The sequence below is a fragment of the Emydura macquarii genome, unplaced genomic scaffold (genome assembly GCF_026122565.2).
Source record: "Emydura macquarii macquarii isolate MOO-44397 ecotype Brisbane River unplaced genomic scaffold, CSIRO-AGI_Emac_v2 contig_3044, whole genome shotgun sequence".
NCBI classification, from domain to species: domain Eukaryota; kingdom Metazoa; phylum Chordata; order Testudines; family Chelidae; genus Emydura; species Emydura macquarii.
This window is the reverse complement of record NW_027133181.1, coordinates 2,489,099-2,515,208: the sequence shown is the minus strand read 5'-3', so window position 1 is coordinate 2,515,208 and position 26,110 is coordinate 2,489,099.

Here is a 26,110-nt window from a genome sequence, read left to right as displayed (position 1 = left end):
CTTTAAAGTAATTCTTGAAGCCCGTAAAGTAATAGTTTCAAAAAGCAATCTAAAAAGAGAACAATTTAAATCAACAAATCAGTTTTTCAAAGCAAAATTCAAGAAGGCAACTTTGCAAGGAGAGCCTCATTTCATTTCCTGTCCCTTCCATAATCCTGATTATGGGCCTGTTGCCACAGGTTGACATTAGTTTAATGTATAATTATCACTGGTGTTTACAAACTGAGACACAATGGGATTTGCTGACTAATTGAATTACCTTCACGTAGTCTGGCACCCCTAGCAGCATGTACGCCAGAAAATACAGTAAAACGAAGTGTTTTCCAGAGCACCATGGATTTTAATAGAAGAGCCAAAGGGTCATTACAAATAAAGCATTTTATAAAAAATAGCCTGTGTAGTGTTCATTTTAAAATATGTCCTAATTTTCCCATAAGTCCCATTCACTGCTACCTATCTGCTCCTGCTGAGACAGACAGGCATTGGGATTTTTCCTCTTCTACCTATCAAGTTATTACATGGTGTCATGTGGCATTAGGGAAGTTAGGTTCCTGAAGTTTAATTTTCTTTTCTAGGCTGCTGTGCTATGACATTTACAAACTAGTGTGCACCATCACTTCCCTATATAAATCCCCTGGCAACAAGTGTTATAGATTGTTTTGCTGTGTGAAACATTTTTGTTTCATGACCAAAGAAGCGTAAAAGTAATCATGTACAGTAAGACTGGTAGAGTTTTGATTTTTTTTTTTATATAGAAGCAATTTCAGGCCCTGCTCACTCCTCTCCTATTAAAGCTATATAAATTTTATTATTCGTTGGCTCCCATGTCCATTGAAGCTTTTTGAATGATTTGGAGTCCAGCTACTCAAGAAACTGACTCTCTCTAGATATCAACTGATTTTCTCTCAGTAACAGTCCTTAGATCTGAAAGTCTGGGAGCTGAAGGCATTTTCATTGATGGGCTCTCAAATCTTGATTTCACTTCCCTAATTGGGTGGACAATTGACCTTTAGGACACACTTTTAACACCCGACTTTTTCAATCATGCTTTTGCCTGAAGGGCAAAGTTATATACAACATAAACAATGCAAGTTAATACTCTCTACATGCTCCTGAAGACAATGGTGAAAAGGCATGTTTAAATGCAATTCAGTCATTCAATCAATCATTATCTTCTTCGTAACAACATCTTTCTAAGTTTTAAAATAGAAATGGGGATTTGTAATGAAATTGCTTCAAAACTTTTAATGGCTATTATCGGTATTTATATTGTGATATTGCATTCAGGCCTCTTTCAACTGCACTCATATTATAAATAAAAATTAAAAGAGGCAGTCCCTGCCACAAAGAGTTTATAAAACAACAACGCACAATAAACAATCAAAACACTTGTCTTCCTTCCCAGACAAGAGTTGTTATAAAAATGGTGTAAGCTCAAGACATAGTTGGTCCTGATACTACTAATTTTTCTTTTACAACTTATAGTTGCTTCATGTGGAAAAATAATAAATCATTTCACCAAAAAAAACCCAGCAAGGTACTAGTCACATGGTACTTAGTTATTAAAACAAATGGAAATAATCCTTGGAAAATGAAGTAGTGACATATAGTCTGAGCCCTGCCTATTGATTGAAAGACGACAAAAGCCTTTGTTTAACCAATGATTTCCCCCAAAGCCTTGGTGTGTCTACCAGGACACAATGTTAAATAACAGTATACCTGTGTCTTTTATTAAAGTCTAAAAAGTAGCATTAAATACACTTAAATGCTAGACTTTTATTTGGTTTATATGCATTATTTCTTCTTGTAAATGTCTCCTGGAAAAATCATTGCAGAGTAAAAAGTAGTTTACATCTGACTCTTCTGATCCTACAATACTAGATCTAGTATGGTGGTCCAATCTTTAAATAGTATAACATTGAATGATTGAACCATTTCCCTTTCTACTTGCTTTATTAAGTTAAAAACATTCTTAAAAGCTGCTTTTGTCCATTTCTGTTGCCAGGATATAAACCAATCTGCACCCATGCTTAGCCAACAGATACAAACAACCTACTACTGGGATTTTTCTCCATTCACGAAGCAACTCAATTCCAAATGAGGAGTTCAGAGTCTGAATAAAAAGACCTCTTTAAGTGAGGTGTACAAAATAACCATTACAAGGCTAGTAGTATTACTAAAATATTTAGGACAAGCAATGTTCATAAAATGATATTGCAAAATCACTCAATTGCTGTTCAAGGCTCCACATGTCATGGACACACCATGACCAATTTATTGGGTGACAGAGCTTCTTAGTATTCATAGAAAACACTTAGATCTCAATCCTGGGCCTAGTCCTTCTCCCATTGAAATGAGTGCAATTTGTTACCAGAACAGGCCCTTAATACTTTAGGGTCAGATTGTGTTTAAACTCTATGCATATGTGCGATGGGAGGTAGGGCTGCTTCCTCCTCCCCTTCTCATGTCCATATAAGGGCCAGTCAATTATACTCCCTGCTTTCGGGATAACATAGGGACTACTATATCCTTAGTTCCCCCAAGAGTGCATGGAGATGAGAGGGAAGAGAGGAGGTGGGGCCATGTCTCTGATCCCACCACAAGGAGTATGGGAAGCTGCACAAAGGGATATAGTAGCATATGTGCTGCCTGAAATAGAATGCTTCCTTTGGGAGAAGCACTCAATACAAGGGCTGTGCCTACAAGCCACAATTCAGCCCTAGATAGTGTTTGGAAGGGAATTTGTTAAATGAGAGTTTACTTGCAGTATTTTTATTTATTTCCAAAATATACCATTAACTTATTAGTAAGTATTATTCAGCCTTCAATTTTTTTAAATTGAAAAAGGGGTGTCTTCTGCCCCCCCACCCCACAGTAATAAACAGCTTGGTAGCTTTCCATGCTCTCATATTGAAGCTATCCAGTGCTTTAACTTCCACTCTAATTAACGTCGTAGCTCCAGATTCTCCATTCATTCATTTATACTGTTTGGTATCAGTTTTCGGTTTGATGACACAATAAAAGTCATATAATTAGGTAACAACAACTTAATGCACTAACTACATGCTTGTAAAACCACAAGAAATTTGTGTGACAGGTTTATTGCTGATGCTTTACTAGTGTTTGCTTTCCCTTAGTTGTATTTTGAATCTTAAGAACACTAAAGGTGAAATCCTCACTGCATTGAAGTGAATGGCAATTGGCAAAACTTCCATTGACTTCAAGGAAGCCAGGACGTCACACCAGCTTTTTTGATTCTGATGTGAAGACTAGAATATTAGAATATTCTCCAGTATATGTTCATTTTATCTAAAATATAAAAATCAGCATGTTATATATATACACAAACAGCACATTACATGCACATGCATACACACATGCACACACACTGTACTGTGCACACCTGCATGCTATATATAACAAAAAATATACAAGAACTTTAAGGTTGCAAAGTTAAACACTCAGAAGCTAGAAATTCAATAAACTGAGGTTGCCTGTGCAACTTGTATTAACTCCCCTTCTTCATATGCATTAAGATACAGTCTTTAATTAAATGATCACATACCATTTTTTCCCCACAGGATCATTGCCTGACTCAGTGCACAGGATGGACAGTGTTAAATTAATAAGCACTTAATTCATTTTAGTCTCATTGTTCCATCTGTGATCCTAGTTCTTATTTACTACACATTATACAATCCCTGATTGGAAGGCAGAATTATTTGTTCCCTCATGGACTTTTCTATGACACTCATCCCTACAGCATCAGAGACCTTCAGAAACTCATTAATTTGTCTTCACAACCTTATTTTACAGATGGGGAACCGAGCACAGAGAGCTTAAGGTCTAAAGTATCCACTGATTTTGGGAGCCCAAGATAAGAGGCTTATCCTGATCTTTCAGAATTCTTACCATTATATAGCACTATATAAAGCACAACTCCCATTGACTTCAGTTGCAATTGTGAGTGCACAGCACTTCTGTAAACCAGACTTCAGTCTCTCAAGACAGAACAAAAACTTTTTAAAATTCACCTAGCATGGAAAATTTCAGCCAAAACAGTTAAAGTTTATCAAAAGGTACATGCAATTGAAAACAGGATCTTATAATGGAAAGTTAACTCTAGCAACTAATAACTGTGCCACTTATAATATTGTTGTCCTTTCTTTCAATGCAGATGTTAGAAGCACAACACTGAAATGACCCCTCGGACACGTGGTAGCAGAATTGCTAGGCTTTGCAGGTCAACTTCCCAATGGAGGAGAAATTAGTGACACTGAGCATATATTAAGTGTATTCTAAGTGTGGCTTGCTTTTTTTACACATATTCACAAGTTATGGAACAGAGGCAGTCAAACAGCATAAACATTCCAGAAATCTCAGCTCACACACCACTTCCTGGTTCCCAAGAAGCTATTCTGCCCCAAATAATTAACTCTAGATAGAGAGATTAAGGCAGAGATTACATTTCTGCTATCTGCTACAGTTTCTCCTATAAGTCTCTTGCATAACCAAGCAAACAAAACTGCATTTCCTCAAAGACTGAACACCTGCTCACACACTAAGACAAAGAACTCATATGACTGACCAGTCCTCAACTTCTATGTACCACAACCCTTCAGTATTCACCACCATCCTATATGATTTACTCTGCTCACTTTCACCTCAGTGGGCACCACACAGATGCAGGGAGCTGCCACATGGTTTTGTTTGAAGGATAGGGGCTTTAAACTTGGAAAAATACTAGGAGAAAAAGAGAAGCATAATACTTCATCCTGATAGTCAATGGGAGTTAGGTGCTCAATTCACTGAAGTGCTTTTGAAAATCCCACCCCGAATGCTGCTCTCACAGCCTTCATCTTCACCCCAGCAGGATGAAGTCTTTTCTTTGTATTCTAGACATATGGATAAAAGATAGGTCTTTTCAGGTAAGCAAAAGTTCCATTGTTCCCACTTTCTATTTAGTATGAAGCATGTTTTGGCAAGCCTGCCAATATATGGACAATTTCACACCATAAGTAGTCAAATAAAAGATTGCACAACTTATCATACCTATTACTTTCATAATGTATAAGTAACAGATTACATTTTCCAAGTTAATAACAATGCAGAAATCAATGTATTGCTTATGCTTTTCATACAAAAGGCCTAACCATCATTAATGTAGTTGTAAATCATATGGCAGACTGCAACCATTCAGATAAATTAAATCCTTAGTGTTTTATTTTCCCATAGTATGTTTGTGTCAGAAGAGTGATAACCTCCAAGTAACTTTACAGCCTGTTCTCTAAATGAAGTTATATGCATTCAGCTTCAGTACAAACAGGTCTACAGGACAATACACACTGTAGATGTTTGTGAGCAAGATGAAGAAACACTATACTGCACAAAAAACCCAAATGTTTTCAACACTATTACATTCTTTTCCCCCTTCAAGACCTCCTTTATTTTCTTTCTATCACTTCTTGATCCCTTCTACCTTTTAAACTAGTCCACATGTAGACCTACTATGCTTCTACAAGTCTTCCTCCCATCCCCACCCCTTTTATTTAAAGCATTATATTTCTGGAGGATTGCCATGTGTAGCAATTGAAATGCATGTCATTAGCTGATCCATTTGTCAACAGAAACATGACAAGTCACAGATGTCCAAACACTAATTCCCTATGTCAAGTTGAGAGAAAGGGAGGATTGTAAATAAGACATTTTTTGTTATTATTAGAAAACATCACACAGGTTAGCTTAACATGCTGAGAGAGGAGCCTGTAATTATCTGTAAGTAGCTACAACATCCGGAGGGCTTTCAAGCGTGTAAATATTCACTTTGAACAGAAATGGTGGCCCAGACTGCTTAAAAATATATTGTGAAATGTTTTAGGACCCAAATGCCAGGATGGATATTTTTTAAAGGGGGATTTAAAACACAAAACAAAAACCTAATATACATTTAAAATCCCAATGGAAACGTTGTTTTCTATAAATACTTCAGTGAAGTTTTGAAAACAAAATCCCAGCAGCATTGTTGTCAGACATGAGATTCAGAAAGTGAACTTGACTATAGAGCAAAGTGCACCTTATCAGAGAGTACTTTCCCTGCTTATGCTAAGAGCAGCGCAGAGTAAGCATAGCATAAATAATGTACAGTAAGTTAGATTTTTTTAAATTTCCATTTCAATAGTCTCATGATATACACAGGTAAAGATGTATACGTGTGTGAGAAATACGTGTGACTACTGACAAATGAACACAGATCAAACCCCAATCAGTCTGTAGCCCTATTGTGACTGCCTTTTACTGACCTCCCACATACTTGAGGTGTCTGTCTTTTTTACACTTTGGCAACACTAGCCTAGTTTGTCATGCCATTAAAGTTTGACTGAATTATACATTACATGTGCCTGTGGGTGGGGGAGGTTTCTACATTGAGCAGACTGGCAGTTTTCTTTAGTGGGAGTTAAGGGCATCTAGAGTCCAGTTCCCCTCCAGTTGAAGTCAACAGCAAATCTTACACTGTTGTCAGTGGCAGCCGGACAGTGAGTTGACAGCACTTGGCACCTTGCAGAATGTATAAAAGCACGGTATCTCTAGCAATGGTGTGGATTTAATTCACCATAATCTATTCCAATCAGTTATTCAGCATCCCAGGTTTGGAAATTTTCAGTACTAGAGGACACCATAAAGGCTAGAGAAGTTGAATGTAATGTATCCCTCCAGAAAATCGAATACAGTACAGATGCTCATAACAGGCGACTTATTTATTGATAATCAATTTCTAGTTTCCACTGAGCTAAAAAACCTTGACATTTGGTCCAGTCATTTATTTCTGGCAACAGGGTACAGAAAATAAACCCAGATCTGAAATTTGATCTCCTTACCAAGCCCTGGTCTACACTTACCTGGCGATTCAGCAGAGTAGCTTGCGTAACTCCCGTCGACTGCTGTGCTTCCCTTCTGTGTGGAGTCCTCACTGCACTACGCCGATGGGAACCGCGTTCCCATCGACGCAGCGCTACACTACTTGAGGAGGTGGTTTACCAGCATCGATTTCTGGAACGATTGAGCGGGTCTTCACTGACCGCTCAATCAATCCAGATAGGTCGATGCCATCAGTGTAGACATACCCCAAAATGTTGTCATTTATTTATATTGGATTTCTTCCTTTTGAGTGCCCTTTTGTGTATATTAAAGGGGTAACAATTAAGGCCTTCCCTTCAGAGAAATATAGGCCATCTCAGGTCACCAGTTCTATCTCTCTGTAAGTATGTTTATAGAGAGACAAAAATTATATATCACTGTTACATGGTGCTGTTAAAGAGATGTGTTTGCTCGGCAGCAGTGGTCTGATTTGGGTCTAATATTAAAGAATTAGTGGCAAAACACCAGTAAAAGTAGAGTGACCTCAACCCACACATTGCCTCAAATGTTAAACAGACATAGTAATAACAGGCTCTCTTGAAACTAATATAATTTATCTCCCAGTTTCCCAGTGTTTTATAGTCTTGTGAAATTTTGTTCCAGTTTTGCCATATATTGGAAAATCATAAGCAGCACTGGTTGTTGAATACGTGGACATTAATGAATATGAGCTAGATGGTTAAGAGTACTTTGTTTTTCACAGGCCCCCATTTGATTCAAATAAAAAAACAAAATGATGTCACAACATCAGAGCTCACAAAAGGCAAATGTGCATGCTTTGGCACCAGAAGTCAGAAAGAAATCACTAGAAAGCCTAGAAATCAGGAGATAGGGATTCAATTCCCTGCTCTTCTATTTAGTCTCTGTGCCTCAACTCTCCATTGTAACAAGGGATGTGCTATTATCCACAACCTCACAGGGGTGATGTGAGGATAAACATATTAAAGATGGTGAGGCAATGAGAACTATATAAATACCTAAGATAGACAGACCTTGATAAATATGTCTGCCTGAAGATAATAGCTATGGGTGGGATTTTCAAAGGGGCCTTAAGACAGACAGACAGACAGACACGGGAGCTATGCAAATAACTGATTTTTCAATTATTCAGTCAATCCAGAAAAAAATTTTAAAAATTATTTCAAACTGATGCAAAGCTTTTTTTTTTTTTTTTTTTTTTTTAATTTTGGGGTTAAGAAATTTTTTAAAAATTCATTTTGGGTCTGTAAAAGGGAGCTCAGAGGACCAAGCTGACTAGTGGTTAGAGCACCCGACTTCCAACCCCTTACCTCTCTGTCAGAAAGTAGAGGTGCCTGTTCCTGACCTTAAGCCAGGGATCTTCTCCATCCACATCTGGCTCTAAGCCTTAAGGGACCTGGGCCCTCCCTCTCCATCAGGTCCCAACCCAGGGCCCTGTTGGAAGTGACATCAGCAGGGTTCTGCTGCAGCCAGTCTAACTCGTTTCTCTGGGCTACTTCCTACCTATATGCCTCTTCACTTTGGGGCATTGCCCCTATAGACAGTCACTCACTTTACAACCAAAAGATTCCAAAGGAGCAGGGTCCTGTCAGACCTGCAAGTTCTCAAAGGGGATGGTGGTTGGAGAAGGTTCTCCTTGTGGGCCTTACCCGCTATTGGTTCCCTTTCAAGCTCACTCTTCTGTCTGGCTTCCTAGAGAAGGATTCCTTTTTCCGGCAGCCTATTTTCCCCCTGCCCCGCAATTGCCTGTGTTTCTGAGTTCCTTTTAGCCTGCTTCTCTAGCCAGAGCATGCTTGGAAACTCTGGCAGGAGCAGGTATTCCTGAACTCCGTACTGCCTTTTAATCTCTTTGGGCCCCCAAACTTTTTGTTTGACCCAAAACAAAATGTTTTGTTTCATTTGAGAGTTTACCTTTTTGTACTAAAAAGGAAGGAAAATTCAAAACAAAAAGAAAAAAGAAAAACATTTCAGATATGCCAAAATATTTTGATTTTGTGTTTGATATACTTGTTTAAAAAAATTCCAATCAAAACAATTTGGCAAAGTTAACACTAATAGTTTTGGCCAACCCACTCTGCAATTTTGGTGAAAAAAAATCATCAAAAAAATTTCATGCTGTTCTATTAGACACTGAAATTCTATTGAAGATCAATAGGAATTGGGTGCCTAGCTCCCTTTGACAACCATACACATTACTGTTGTGTGTAACACTGTTTTCCAACTGTCAGGAAAAATATTAAAAATGTTGAATATGAATTTCTCCTAAAACCAGAGGCAAGTTGTCCTTGAAAATGTCAAAACTCTACTTGGCCTCTTTTTAGATTGTAAAAAAAAGTGTTTTTCCACTATTTTAGACTCTCTATTTAAAAAATATATATATTTTTTGCATTCCAATTACTCAAAATCAGAGTCTTTTCAAAATGTAGGTGTTATAATGAAGATTCCAAACAAGGCAGTACTCTATTTTCTGCTATTTTGTGAACAGTGCATGCAGGTGCAATGTGGCTTTTTTTCTAAGCCACCGAGCTGCCAGTTTCACATGCTTAGTAGGGTGCATATCCTAATGTGTGGCCTAATCCTAAAGTGGGGTGGCACCCACCTCTTGCAAGTGCCCTTTTTGTTTGGGTGTGTGTCTGCACCTCTTTCAGTCTGTGATGATCTCTTCTGCCAGTTTCTCTAGTAACTCCACCCTCTGGCCAAGTCATACACAGTCTGTATGGAACACAACTCAAACAGACACCTTCTGCAGTACAAGTCCAAAGTCTTTAAGCACTGCTGACCCTGGTATCAGGCTGTGCCACCCCAGGGCTTCCTTCCTGGTGTCTCTTTGTCAACTCTAGTCTGGTCTGTCTCCAGCTCAGCCTCTTAACAGTTCAGATCCACTTGTGGAGTTGTATTACTGTCCAATTGCAGTCCACTTCCCCAGTGGCCTTAGGGGGGGGACCTGGGCCTACCCAGTACCCCAGGTCCCAGCTCAGGGACCCTAAGAATAGCAGGCACCTGATACGGTCTCCCCTACCTTTCACTAATGCTTTGCTCTTACCTCAGGGCTCCTCTATACTCAGGCCCAGCAGCCAGCCAGGAGCTCTTTCTCACTCCCCCAGGTCCCTGGCGCACTAAGCCATCTGTAGTGTTACAGTCCTTCAGTATACTAGGAGCATTGCCTTTACTCTTCAGGTGCCTAACAGCAATTACATGTGAGTAGGACTGCAGCTCCTTTTATATTAACCTGCAACCCTCTGACTGGCTAGCCCCTTGCTGAGTCCTCCTGATTGGCTGCTTTCCTGCAGCCTTTCTTGGCCATTTGAAGGAATTCTCTACTCTTCTTTACCTGGGATGGTTGTGGCAGGACCCTGAGGCCTCCAGCAAGGGTCCTCTGGGCCTAATCCACCCCGTCACAGTTGAGCCACCACCCACTGATGTCGGTTACAGAGGACGCCATGTTAATTGCCACGAGGCGGGAAGCGGGAAGTCATGTATCATGCCATAAAGCTGATAGCAGGCTGTCACGTACACTACGGTATAATTCTCTCAAATCACTCTCCATGGGTGGAACCAGAAGGGGGCGGTAGGGGCACTCCTTGGACTTCAATAAAACCCTGCTGAACCATTAGACAGCGTTTCAGATGGCCCGGACGCCAACTGTCCCTGATAGCTCACCGAAGCCTGTTAGAACCTGCTGATGCAGCTGTGTTAACTTGTGGTGATCAGGTGAGTTGTCTCTAGACGCGGTTTTTGGTCCCCTATTCCCTAATAAAGTTAGTTTTGCATAAGCCTTGCCTGTTGGATCTCATCTTTCGGACCAGAACAGTACAAAATTTAAAATGAACATGGAATCTAATGATTACACATTACCTGTCCACAGCCTGTTATATAAGAGCCAGAACTAGACAACTAGAACTATGGTAATATATACATTAAAAATGCCCCAAACAGATCTTTTTTTATCCTAAATGCTCTCCAAGAGGAGCATTTCTGAGGTCTTTTGTGAAAAACTAATGGCCTGGGATGGAAAGGTCTGGCCCCACCAAAGTCCCTGGGAGTTTTGCCATTTGATTTCAATGAAGGCAGGATTTCACCCCTGACCTGTAAAACATTTTCTTATGGGTTCAATGCTTCTTTCAATTGCCTTTATTATGACTATTCAATAGTAAGTGGCTAGTGTCAGCAGGAACAGATCCTGCTTTAGAAGTGAATATAGATAACCTGACTTTTCATCTGAATGAAGCTCCTAACATCACAGCAGAAATGAAGTTGTCAATGCCTTGTTCACCAAGGGGCCCCACTCAACTTAAATAGAGCTCTGTGTGGGCATATTTCAGGTGTGGGGCCAAGTTTTGTTTCTTTTCACTGTTTGTGGACATTGTAAATTGTACTTTGCCTAGCATAGTTTCAGAAATGTCACTGTAAGTTAAAAGCAGTTTTTCCAGAACAAGTTTGCGTTTGAAAATCACAGAAAAATGTTTAGTTTTTTTCCGAATATTTGCAAAACAAATAAAACAGAATAATTCATCTTTCCAAACCAAAGAGGATACTAGTCGTATATATTTTTAATGCTCTAGATTATGGGGTAACTTTTGTTGTATTTTATCATATTTTCTAATCCTTATGTAATGGGTTTTGGGACAGCACTATGCTAATGTTTCTTTTCCCTTCCCTGTACCTCAGCTTACTGCTTACTCTACTTTGGCACAGATCAGAATTTAGTCTTTTCAGGACATGTGTGTAAACACATAACAGTTTACTTTTAAACCTTGAAACAATTGTGAATATTTTTAGTAACAACTCTTTTTTACAGGCAACATTTTCAATGAATTTTCCTCCAGATTTAGTACTTGTTACTATCACAGGTTCAAATGCAAAATAGAATTATGTCTGTGCACGTACATATACTCCTGTAGGGTTCTTCTCTGGAAGGATTTACCTTTCTCACTGTGTGGAATGGTGTTCAAACCCTCTTCAGGCATGCCAGCTTCTTAAAGTTGGAAACTTCAAACTCCCCTTGAGTCCTTGCAATGACAGTCTTCAATTTGCATAGCCTGCAGCAATTCTATTTGTCTTTTCTTCTCCAGTGGGATGTCCCTGGAACACAATCCTTTGAGAAGATCCTTGTGAACTTTGTCCCGCTCTATGACTGAGTCCCTCAGTCAGACTTCTGCTCCTATTTATAAACTCCTCTCCTGCTCTTATGATCCCATTGGTTTCACTCTCTGAGAGGGAATTCTTCCAGATTGCTTGCCCTCAATGGAAATGACCTAAGTAACTTCAAACTACTAACTAGCATACCTAATGCCTAACATACCTATTTTCAAGAAAATTCTGACCCATGCAGCAATTAACCCACCCAGCTTCGACAAGTCTTTATGCACAGAGTATCCCAAAACAAAAACAAGAACTATGTATCTTTCTTCCCTTATTTACACCACTAAACACTGCAATGTGGGGTTACACTTCTCAAGAGTGATTTGTACCATTTGATGGCAAATTACCTATTTGTTCTAATAGAACATGATCCACATATTATTTGCACAATCTGTACTCAGACTGGTCCTTTTGGCTTTAATAGTATTGTTTTTATTAAGGACTACTCATGTGAGTATGGGTTTGCAGAATTAACATATTACACTGCTTGATAAAAGCTGAATGGCCTTTGTAAATACTATAACTCATCCTCTCATATTCTATGTGCATGTAATGTATTATTCTAATTTTAATTTTATGTAAGAATTGGCAGTTCAAAGGGTTGATACATCTGCATTCTGGTCTCCAAACATATTATTGCTTCCAGTTTACCTTCTTAATCTGTGCTTTAGGAACAGAGGATATTCTAATCCCTCATTTCTACTAAAATTGCATTGCCAGAGATGGATTTAGACAGTGTTGCCTTCACCCTATTTCTTTAACCTCTCCTCTTGTATTAGATATCAAATAATAATGCATGCGCCTCTGTCTCAGAGCTATTTGCATAAACTAGTAGACCTGAAAAAGAGCTCTGCGTAGCTCAAAAGCTTGTCTCTCTCACCAACAGAAGTTGGTCCAATAAAAGGTATTACCTCACCAATCTTGTCTCTGTAATACCCTATGACTGATACAGCTACAACACTGCAAACAATGTATGAATTTGTGGCAGTAAACCTGATTTCCCCAATGTTTGTGTATGGATCATGGTGTTGATATAGCTGTATAAAAATAGCTTTGCAGAATGAATTACCGCTGCATGTAAATGTTTTTCTCTTTTGGTGCTGTTTTTATTTGCTACCATTTTCAAATAGTGGCTGGGTATGCACTGTTTTTACTACAAATTGCAACACAAGATAGATTTCTCCTTGTATTTGTGGAAGCCAATGATCTACTTTTTACTTTATTTGTGTGGCACAGACATGCATTTAAACGAACTCCTCCAACAGATGCGAATCATTTTTAGAGCTACTGCTCGCTGGCAGCTAATAAAAATAAAATACTAACTCTTGCTGTCTTTCTGGCTTTTCATGCATCTCTCTTCAATCAGACTTAGGAAATTCCATAGGTAGCCTGAAAATCTGTAGCACAGTGTAAAGCAGGAATAAGCGAGTTAAAATCTTCCTGGTACATTTCACCCCAGCCCTGCAAAGACTGACCCACGTTCTCAACTATACGAACTGACTCTTGCATTCTTATCCAAGTATTCACCAGCAAAAACCCTATTCTTTGAAGTATTCAGCCCTGGTTTATACTTCAATTAGCAGAATTTATTCATTGCAAGATGTACTTGGACACATGCACTATCGGTGCCCTCAATAGGTGTAGGCACTTCTTTCCCTTCAATATATTTTGTATTCCCTTTAGAAGACTGGGGAGGAAGACTTGAACAATAGAAGCAAAGCAATCCAATCTTATTTTGCCAATGAGTGTGAGCAATTCTCAAATAGGAAATGATCTACGAAACTATACAAAATGATTAGGGCCCTGATCCTGCAAAGATTTACCGTATTTCCCCATGTATAAGACGCACCTTTTTTCGAAAAATTTGGGGTCTAAAAACTGGGTGCGTCTTATACAGTGGTACTTACCGGTGATGTACCGTAATACATTTATTTTCAAATTTCGGGCCCCAAAATTAAGGTGCGCCTTATACATGGGAGCATCTTATACATGGGGAAATACGGTATGTAGAGAGGAATCTCATTGGAGCCAATGGGGAACTGCTCATGGGGCACAAAGTTAAGTTTGTGCATAGGTCTTTGCCAGATCAGGACTTTAGAATCGCTTGATTTTTGTGAGAATAAATATTCAGTCTCAGAATTGTATTAATATATGTTTAAAAATAGAATTATATTAAGACTAAAGGGTCACACTTTGTTGCTTCTGTAGGCTAAGCTCATTGCACACACCAGGAGCTTCTTGCATCTCTCCATCCCTCTCCCCTCCAGATCTCTGTATGCCATCTTCCACTGCCCTCTATTTCATAGAGCCCTCCACAACCTCTCCCACCCCTCTTCTCTCATGCCAGAGACTCTGTGTGCCCCCCATTGCTTCTGCTCCCCATATCAGGGGGCCTCATTCTCCAGCTATGCAAGGGGCTGTTTCTCCTCATTTCCCTCTTTTGTTTTTTCTGATTTTCATCAAAATCAATAGGGCTCTGCCAAAGATCTAGTCAAACATCCCCTCTTGGACATCCCCCAGACTGCTGTGAGGGAACCAACCACTGGATCCTGTGTGTTTTAAGCATCTGGAATCTAAACAGAGTCAAGGCGCTGTTACTGTCTTGGGGTGCCTAGGCACACTCTTGGGGTACAGATCCTTTATCTAACACCTTTCTCCTGAAAGCCGAGACCTCAATGTCCAATTGCCTAGTTCTTTAGACTGGTGCTGACCCCTCAGATTCCCCCACAGCTTAAACATTATCTTAAACATTCCTTCCAGAACTCCAGCCATTTGGGCATTCCAGATCCACAGGTTCATTCTTCAAGGGCACATGATGGTGTAACTCACATACATGCGCACACACAGAGCCTTTGCATAGGAGTCTAAAATAAATCTTTACTAAATCTCACAAGAAATACACAGATCTATTCAAAAATAATAAATCCTATGTGTAGTTCCCTGCCTCAGTTTCCTCATCACTCCAGAGCTTTCTCTGGGGTGGGTCAGAGTCCCTGACAGTTTTCAGGGTCCTTCTCCTGCAGTACATGCCTTGTCTTCTAAACCATGGAGCCATTCTCTCTTCCCAAGTCAGTTTGCTTTGCACTCAGTTGGTTCTGCAACAAAACCCTGCCAGCCCTTCTACAAAAGCATGCCAGTCTCCTCCCATTTTCTGACCAAAACTTCATGTGTGGCTCTGTGAGTCTTCCCCTGACCTACCCAGCCTCTGTGGTTTTTAAAGGCTAGCATCAATACCTTAGTCTCTTTGTCTTGCTGTTGATAATTTTCCACTCTCCAAATGCCCTTTGGGTTTCAGAAAACTGTTTCTCCCAGCTTCAGACAACATCTTTACTATACCCATTATGTGGTCAAGAGTACAATTGTTCAAGTTAACTACTCCCCATTCTCCTTAGTCTGGTGGTTACAAACTGCGATCTCTGTTAGCCTGTGGTGGAATTGAGTCACACAGTAGAATTTGATGATACAACAATTTTCGTAATAAAAACTTCATAATACCAACCTGAATTCATATGTTGTACAGAGAGATTCTCCAAATAATGACAGATGGCTACATCGTTCCTTGAAATATTGGAATTGATCCAAGGAATCATTCAAACTTTATCACTTTACATCCAAATATCCAAACAAAGAAATGACCTTATGTTTAGCATAAGGCCTCACAAACTCAGCCAATAATGAATAAATGGCTCTGGCTACCAATATTGTCAAAATTAAATGGATAAATGAAATTGAATGGAGAAATTAAATATTTTTAATAAATAAGGACAGAAATTCTCTATATATTGTGTATGATTTTCTTGTATTATGTGTTGTTGAATGATTCAGAATTGATTTAAAAGGATCCAGATGTGTGAAGATATATGCTCATGCTTAATTTTAGGCACAGTAAAGTCAATGGCATAACTCACTATGTGTAAAGTTAAGCACATGGAAAAGTCTTTGAAGGACTGGAATCTAAATAATTTGAAAACTTCGGAAGTTCCCCAGGTATCTGATTAATCAATAGATTAAATGTTCCTAGATTCTTTTATATAGATTATGGAATATATTTTCCATTTAGATTTGTGAGCTGAGAGTTCAAGGTAAAAACAGAGCTGGTCAAAATTCTTTTGTTAAAAATGTTTTATGTGAAACATTTTTCTTTATTTTAGTTGAAATTTTCTTTTTTTTTTCCCTTTCTATATGAAAAATTGAAAACCTAAACATTTTCAGTTTAGAAAAAAATTAAGAAAACAATTTTGTAGTTGTTTTTAAAAAACTGAGAATTTTTTTTATTTTAGCTTTAAAAAAAACCCTGAAAAATGTAAATGGGAAATTCTGAAGAAAAAAAAATAAAAACAACTTTCCCCCTGCCCCCGCAAAGTTTCAACCAAAAACAACTGATATTTTTCACCCAGCTCTATTAAGAATGCAACTGGGTTCCAATGTAGTGAACTATTACAGCTGCATACAATGTTTGCAATGAAACCTAAAACCATATAAACACACAACTGGTTTGGGGTTTAGCTGAAACTTGTGAAAAAGTCAAATACATTTTGTGCAAACCTGGGCTAATTTATGCTTTGGATTGAAATGGTTTTGCATGGTTTCGACACTAAGGGTGTTTTCTTTGAGTTTCACTTTGCGATTCCGAGTTCACTGAGTCCTGAAATTCAAAGTCAAATTTAATGGTAGTAACTCATGTGGATTAAAACTAAAGAAAATGTTGGCACAAACCTGAGCAAAGTTAAACTGCTAAAATTCAAACAGCTCTGATATGTGTATAAAGTCAGTAGTTTATTGTAATCACAATCAACTGAGTATGTTTCACCTGGAGTTTCAGGGCAGGGAAGAAAATATTGAGTCATCTCTGGCCTCATGAGTGCTTTGACCAATTTAAGAAAGTCCACATTTGACATTAATGAACATGCAGATCAAACGTGGTCAGGACAGGACAAATAAAATTAGGAGGTATTAGTGCTAATTCCTTCTGGGAAGTAAAATGATGAAAAGGAGTGAGAACATGATACTAAACAGATTGTGAATTCAGATTTTAAGTGCAACCCACAGTCCTTTACATTAGGAGAATTTTGGAGTGTACTGATAGGCTTAAAGGGGATTTATGGTCTGAATGATTCAGTTTGTCCATTAGATGGAATGATAGTTCACCCCGTGACAAAAACTGGGTTATAACCTACAAGGTTCTTTTAAATTTCATGTTTATTTTCCAACATTTAATTTTTACATCATATTCCAAAATGCAAAGGAGAGCTATTATTTATCAAATCAGCATTGTATCTTGAGTGTTCTAAATAATTGTTTAAAATTAAAATATACTGCAAAGAGTGAATAAGCAGCTTGGCAAAGCAATGAATGTAACAAACAACTCTAACTAAGCTTTTTGGACTGGGGAAAAAAATCTTGTGTTATAATGTGGCCATTGTTTCTCTGACTAATTACTGCTTTCCATAGCAGTAGGAAGCCTTGCTGTAAAGCAGTAGGGGAGTCCACCTCCCATATGCATGGGTATTTTGGAACTCGTTTAAGAGAAAAAAGAACAAGGGAAAAAACACAGAAATGAAAACAAAGATCTAATAGTTTATTTTTCTGGGAATTAAATCAGTTGAGTCCATAATACACTCTATATATTTGTTGGATTATACACTTATACATGAGTTACTAATCATCAAAGGTGTCAATGTGATAACCAGTCTTATGTGCATAGTGCCATTCAAAATAGCCCCTTTAAAACTTGAACCCATTCCAATCTTTCCAAACAAAAATATATTTAACTAATGTCTTTTTTTAAATTTATATTTTAAAAGTATTGTTCCATTTCATAGTGGAACTAGCAACATAGAAAAGCTTATAGGCTAGCCTGTGTGTATTTTGGAATGCAAAGGAAAAAGAAAGCAACACCTGACTGGAACACAAAGAAAAAACTAAATATTAAGAATAATAAAGATTACATAATTGAGAACAAGAGTATTTTAGAGATTTAAATGTGTTAGTTAAACCTTGGAAAAGAAATATCCAACTACAAAACAAAGAGATCACAATCTTTTGACTCCAGAGCAAAAACATTCTCCCAATATTATCTAATTCCTATACTGGTCACTTACTATTAAAAATTGATATAGCAACACTGGCAAAACACTAGCTAAAATTGCTAATGAAATGGATAATTTGCATGGTCAGCCTTCATTAAAAAATCCACATTGTGAAATAATATGTCTTTAATTTTAAACCTATAAGTGTTTAGAAAATAAAGAGGTTAAGGTTCTCATGGAAAAACTGACTCCTTCCCTTTTCACTCATGGCTTATATTTATTAAGATAATAATTCAATATATTTTAAACTCAAACAATTTACAGACACAAAGATAACCTACCTACTCCATTTCAGCCTGATCCTTTTCCCTCTGAAGCCAATGGGAATGTTGATATTGACTTCAGTGGGAGGAGGACTGGACTTACATAAAAGTACACACGTTTTTGCAGAATTCTATAAAGCCACAGATAATTTCACTTCTTCAAATTTACGTTTTTTCTATGTATGCATGAAATCCATTTTAGTAATTGATTATAAGTTAAAACTTTGTAATATTTTTTCACTCAAATTCACATAACAGCTATTGCTCGTGGTGGCCTAGCCACATATGAGGTTTGAAATTTCCAAGGTTAGCTATTCTTCTATTATAAAAACAATAGCTTCTGCATAAAAAGGATCAAGTAAATAAAAGTTATTAAATAAGAACAATCAAGTGTTACAATCAAAGTTGTCTTGCAACTTCAAATGAAATTTCCAGCACATTTTCTATTAAAAGCTGTTAAAAGTGCATATTGGCTGTGTACTAGATTTTCAATAGCACCCGGAACCTATAGCTGGAACCAGATTTTCAAAAGTGCTCAAAGGTAAGTGCTGAGCCCTATTGAAAATCTGGCCACTTCATTTAGGTGTCTAAATAAAAGTTGTTGGGTACTGACCTCTTTTGAAAAATCTGATCCTAAATATATAAAACCAACAATCAACAAACACAAATAAGTTCCTGTGAAGGTTTCAACATTCTTCTATTTGTTGACTGTTTTGAGCATATTCCACAGAGTTTACCAACTTCCTTTTGAACTAATTAATTGTACAACAGAGAAAATATTTTCCCTGTTTATATCAGCATATAATGGACTCGGTTTTGAACAGTGTTTTCAAGAAATCTTCAACATGCATTTAATTTTGTTGTAGGTAAATGTAGTTTTGTTTGAAATTCACTTGTTTTTGTTTATTTGATAGGGAAGTGTGTCTGAGATTCGTACATGAAGGTAAATACACTTCTCTCTCTTGTTCTGCTGAGACTTGGTGTTCTTATAAAGTGTTTCACCCTGTGATCCCACACATACACATGCTTTCTCTTGGTAGGACTGAGCTGGATGGGGAAAGTGATATTTCCAAGTCAATCACTCTCTCTTTCTTGTAACTACAAATTCTCAAAATTTATTTTAGTTTGCTTTCACTATCCTTCCTTGAGAAACTTCCATGAGTTGGCATGGAGGAGTTAGACGGGGATGGGATGAGAGAAGATTATATGACTATAGATTATAAGACTATATACAGTTCCTCTCACCAATTAAATTTTCCCAAATTTTTGTCTTCTATGTACTGTACAGTGGGAAGAAGCAAAGAAAAAGTATTGTTATAATTATTAAACCTGTGCAGAATTGTCATGAACATTTTTTATCAGCTCAGGAAAACTTCCAGTTACTATTTGCTGTTACTTTGCTATCATGATTGATGGTAAAAACAAACCTGATGATATTTTATTTGCCTGTATAAAAGAATAACTCACAGTGGGCAAGCAGAATTTTTCAAGGCTGGAATATTATTTAACATTAAGGGCAGTACTGCACAAGACAAAGAAGAAACACAGTCTATGCCCATGAGTTTCCAGTAAGCAACTGAACAAGGCTGTAATACAATAGGTTGGTGAGCAGATATTTGGAGCTTGTGGAAGATGTGACTTTTAGGAAGGAATTGGAAAGAAGAAGGGGTTGGTGCTTATTGGGCTGGATAGGGAAGAAATTACTGGAGTAGGAGGAAGCATGGCAAAAGGTAAGAAGATGAGATGAGATGGAAAGAGAGAAGATGTAGGATTCCCTGGCAGAGCTGGAGCAAAGTAAGAAATAAGGGCAGAGACACAAGACGAATTCTATAGAGCTTCAAATGTGAGAAGAAGCATGACCTTGTTAAGTAGCCAGAAGAGAGATGTGAGGAGGGGAGGAAATGGTCTGCGTGGCATGTGAGGAAGATTATTTCAACCTCACCTGAATAGACTGGAAAATTATATATTTCTAAATGTGATGACACTTTTAGCTCAAAAACGATTGCACCTGAAGTGACAATAGCTGGAAAAACAATGAAAAAGGCTATTCCTTATGCTGCAGGAAATAAGATCATCACCCAGGGCCTGATTTTTAACACTGACTCATGGTGGGGGCCACTTACACATTCTGATTCAGCACTGCTAAATGAGGTAGACTGTAAGGAGAGAGAGGGAGACAGCTGGAGCAGCTGGAAACAGAAGACCAGGTCCTCAGCTGATGTAAATTGTCATGGTCCTATTGACACCAGCTGAAAATCTAGCTCACAATAGCAATGCATGACAGACTATTGGCCTGTTCTCTTATGGCAATTTTTATGTTTCTCCGATGACAATTTTTTCACATATCAGTGGAGCAGGATTATTTTGTTTCCATATATTTTGTCATATTCATAACCAAAGCCTGGATTGAATTTAGGATTCTTAAACTAGGATAAACTAGCTCAAAAGAATAGGATTTTTTAAAAACTTGCCAATTTATAATATTCCCATGTCATTTCAACACCATGTGGGTATGGGAGTTTTTCAAAACAGTAGTGTCAACCGGGTGTTTTAAAATAACAGCAAGTGTTGTAACCTTTCTTAAACTTTACATAAGCTCAAAAGCACGGAGAGCATTAAAAACTAAGCTCTCTCCCCAGGTGGGGTGTCTCAAAGTGCTGGTTAAAATTTTTAAAAGAGCGCTCATGGCCTATATGGCAGTAATATATATAGCATTCTGGATTGCAAGATCTTTAGAATGGTTATTGAAAATATGGGATACTTTTATTTGAAAAGGTAAAAATAGTCTTATGGCTACCCAGTAATAATGGAGCTAAAATACACAGTAATGTTTCTGCTGATTACTTTCAAACGCCAATGAAAATTATTTGAAACTATGAATGTGCTATGGCATACATAGCTTAGAAATTAAAAATAACCTTTGGCTATATTGTGACCTGGAGTCCAATAGCATCTGATCCTAAACACACTGAAATCAATGAGATTCTTTGGATCAAGCACTTGGACGAGATCCAAGGCCTTTCATTGACACACACAGTGAGTCAAGCCACTGGGTGGGGTCTGCAGTGTGTGCTCATTAGCTGGAAGGCATCATCATAGCCAGCCTTAGACCTGTGCCCCAAGTCCGTGTAATAGCTGGCACCCATTATTCTTAACATCAATAATTAATTTATTGCCTACAAACTGACCCCCCCCCCCTCCCCACACAGGCACACATCCCTATGATTCTGGCACATTTTCTGAAATGTGGTACGTTCACAGTAGAGACAGACTTACATCACTGGGGCACTGCTGTTTGAATTTCCCAGTGCTTTGAATGCAGTTTCCAGCTGTTTCATAGGCACAGACAAATTGAAAAATGGCTTTCAGGATTTCACAGAGAGATATCATGTAACAGCGGGAATGTAGACTTCTGCAGTGAAGGGGACCCCTACTTGTGCCTGCACTACCTTGAAAACAGAACTAGTTCAAACGGGTGTAATCTAAACCACAGCAATGGGCAAAGCTCAAAAGATTCAGAGGCTCAGTTTGCTTCAGATCAATATCTCAAACTTAGATATTTCTCTAAACATTTCTGCAGGAAACCTTGTGAGATCAGGCTCGCTCAGAAGAGTGCTAATCAAGACAGATCTGCCTACAGTGAGATATGAAAGACCCTCAGATTTGCTTGTTGGCTGCTGCTCTCTACACCCTGCCCCTAGAGTTTTGCTTTACCGTTAGATCAAAATTAGGTGAATTTTCTCTTCTTGTGGGTGGTTTTTTTTTTTACTCAAGGATTAAATCAGGAGTATAATATATTTTCTGTCTTCAAATGACAGCAGACAAAGGTGGAGTCTCAAAAGATAAGCATTGTCCTCTTTGCAGTTTGCCTTAATGAGACCCATCCTTCTATTCCCATGTGGGTGGGTCTCTTCATCCACTACTTTCCTCAAATCTTGATTTCCCCCGCGGTGTCACTTTCACAACTATAGCACTAAAAGTCATGAGCTTTTGGAGGCAGAGGTGAAAATTCCCAACAAAATCTTGGTTTCAGTCCAAAAGCCTGAAGTTAGGAAAGTATGATTCAAAGGCAGAGTTGACCTGAAATCTGTAGGGAAGGACTTGTCAACTACTGTTTACCCCAAAAATCAGTCAATTCTCAATTTCACACCTCCAAGCTTCATTTGCAGCACACTCACTTCTATCCCAATCTCACCTCAGTGCAGGTAAGGTGGAGTCATGGAGAATTCCAAGAGGGCTCTTTTCAGATCTTCATCTCTTCCTCCTCCTCTTCTCTGGGCTCCTGTCTATGGTTTCCTTCTGTGCTATACTGAGCAGGGAACTAGATGGCACAGAGGGAAATGAGAAGGAAGAATGACGATAAAAGCTGTTGTCCACTGCTCAGCAGTCATAAGAGCATCCCCTAGCAGCTGGAGAGAAAAATTTCAGGGGATTGTTTATCTTTCCCCTGGCCCTCTTCAGGGCAAGGGCAGGGATCTGATCTGGAGGTGGGCAAGACACTGAGGTTGTATCTACACTACAAAGTTTGCTCAGGCATGTGCACACTTGGCTGCTTGTGTCCTTATCATGAGTGGTTGCGCTAATAGAAAAATCTGGGTAGGAATCCCAGTGTGCCCCATGCTACCATCCTCACACTGCTTTGTGTGATGTTTTTGCATTGCTTTCTGGGATACCAGCAATTTGCCCAGGGATTTCTGGGAATTAGGAGTCAAATTCTCTTAATCCCACACTCTCCATCCCACAAATGCTGCTTTTCCCACAGGCCAAAGAGATTCGGGATTTCTGCCCTAACTCAGACCTAACTATGTCTAGGTGCAGCTCTCTGTCTGCACTAAGCCAGCATAGTTGAATGTTTGCAAAGGTGGGCAGCCAGTAAAAAGGAATTTAAGCAACATGCTGAAGTTTTTAAGTGGGTGGGTTTCCAGTATCTGTGATCAGTAGAGATGGTACAGTAGAGTTCAAAATTGTGACTGGAAGGGCCACTGTCATAGGAACAGGGGCAATGTGGGATAGCTGCTGGAGGACGGTTAGGGCTGAGTCATGTAACACAGTGTCTACACTAGCACTGCATCAATGGAAGTAGGTTCACTTTCGCTCTGTGTTGTTTGAGACAGTGATGTTATTGCGCTGATGTTATGGAGTGCCTACATTGTCAGGAGACAAATGTAGGTGTTGGCATATGCAAAACTAAGTTGAATTTTGTTTTGAACATGTCAACTTAGATTAGGTTGACCTAACTTTGCAGTGTGGACTAGGCCTGAATAACAAGGAGAGAATGGAAGGTGCTCACCTGTGTGTGTCAGTCCACTCTTTTTAAACAGATGAAGTGAAAGAGTGCCCACTTATTTATCTTTCCTCCCACCCTCCTATTTGAACCAGTTCACATGTTCGTGGTACATCCAAATGTACTGTTTTAGAGACAGGCATGCTGAAGTGCAGTAGCTTGGTAACAAAGAGGTAATGTGAATTTTCCTAAGATTTGTTCGTCAGGTGTTGGTTTTCCAAATCTAAATTCAGGAGTAGTTCTGTCTAATTCTCATTTTATCTGAACCCCAATTCAGGGGTTCAGGTACAATAAATTGTTTGGATTTTGCTCTTCCCTACTGAGTAGTGAAATAACCACATTCCTATGGCAGATCCCCTGCTCCAGAATACTTGGCTTTCTTTGAACTGGTTCAGTTCTTTTCTAATGCAGCTTATTCAAAAAGAAAGAGGGATGCAAATCTCCCTGTTACAATGAAATTAAGAGTCTCAAATTCTGAGACTATTGGTATCACTTCAGCCTTCTTAACTATATCTCATTAGTTTTAAATTCTTTTTATTTAATCTCTACAGCAAAGTTTCATCAGTTAATCTCTGCTTTCTTTTATCCTAAAACAAGAGTAAAGAAAATAATAGAAAAGAGGGGGAACAAATCAAAGAACCTCTACCATTAATCAAATGCAATTTTCTTAGCCAACAGCTTTTGTGTATTGTAAACCTCCACAAGATACATCAAATCAATAATTTACAGCCATCAATTCATGGTCCAAAAACATGGCAAATAAGAAAACACAGAAAAACTTTTGCAAGAAAATTATTTCTCATATATTCTGCCCAAGAGATTAAAATAAAAAGACATTGTTAGGTATCAGAACTGGATTATTTTATAACAATTAATAAAAGGCTAAGGTGGTATTTTTTCCTCTAGGGAGAGAAGTACCTTTTTTCTTTTCTTTTTTTGACTTACATGATTTTTCATCCATGTTCAAAACAGCATTAAATAATTATATAACTGCCTGTTTCAAACTATATCTATGAACTACAATAAGAAAAGAAAACTAACTCCTAGAGTTCTTCAGTGAGAAAGAACAGATAGCTGGGTAAAATGGAAAAGGATTTTACACAAACCTGCAAGGATTTCTGGCTTTAAAGCAGCATAATGATTTAAAATAGAGCATGAGCGGAGAATACTAAAGCACTGTGATTTATTTTTAAGTATTATAACTTAAAATGTGTAGTTACAACAAAATCAATTACCTGCATTTTTCCATGGATTGTTCCCTTCATCCTCCTACGCTAAGTATGCTAAGATGGTCAAGGGACAATGATTCAGCATTGCTTGTGTGACAGAATATATATATATATTCTACACACTATATATATACTAAAGTACATCTTCCTTTCCACCTTGGTGGTAAAGTTTTTCCTGCCCAACTTCCACATGCCCACCATACACCTTCTTGTATTGGAGTAACTGCAACTATTGGAATGGGCTTGGTATAGCACATGTAACATGATGTTAGCCCACACACATATATATACACATATATATACCTATACATATATATATACACACATGTATATTTCTTTTTTCACAATTACATCCATGGAAACATAGTGAACAAATATCACTATTTGTGGGTTATCTTGTATATCTGTGGATTCATCAACCGCTAGGCTGAATGCTAGAGAATTCTTTAGATCGTTTTGCATCTTCCTTGCAACATTAGCACTGATCTAGGAGATACGCCTCTCTGTAGTGTGGCAGGAAATTGCAATTTGCTTTATTAGTCATTGAAGTTTTGTGTTACTTGGATCTAAAATTGTAACCCCTTATGCAATATTCTTCTTAACAAATTCTCCATCACAATATGGATGTTTAGCATGAGCAATATTGCATGACATAACAAAACTAGCTATGGTTATTGTGTTAGCTTCCTTACTGAATGCCGAAGGTAGTGTCTTTTGACTGTTTAGGTGTAATTTTAATGTGGTTAGCCTGTTTTTTCTTAATTCTGATTCAGGAGGGAAGTTAGACAAAAAGTTACTATCATTCATTTTGTAGTGACATTTCAAGTTGCTCGCTTCGTAGTGAGTGAGCGATGCATTGGAGATGAGGCATAGGGGTTTGCCATCTTTAACATGAATACAAAATCTTCCTACCTTTCTGGCTTAAAACTTCAGTTTTCTTCTTTATACTTGTGTTCCTAAGAATTTGAAGATGTCATTGTCATCAACGAAATTAATGTAGGGTTAACTTTTAAATCTAAAACTATTCAAATGCAACTTATGAACAGTAAATGCAGCCTGTATTCTGTGGAATGCAGGGAGATTGCAAACACATGAGGGAGAATGGGACCAGCTTCTCTTGGTCTCATTCTCCACCTACCAGACTGGGGGGTTGGGAGGCTAGAGGTTTCTGCCTTGAGGTGAGGATAGGAGTCTTAGGACTTCAGCCTC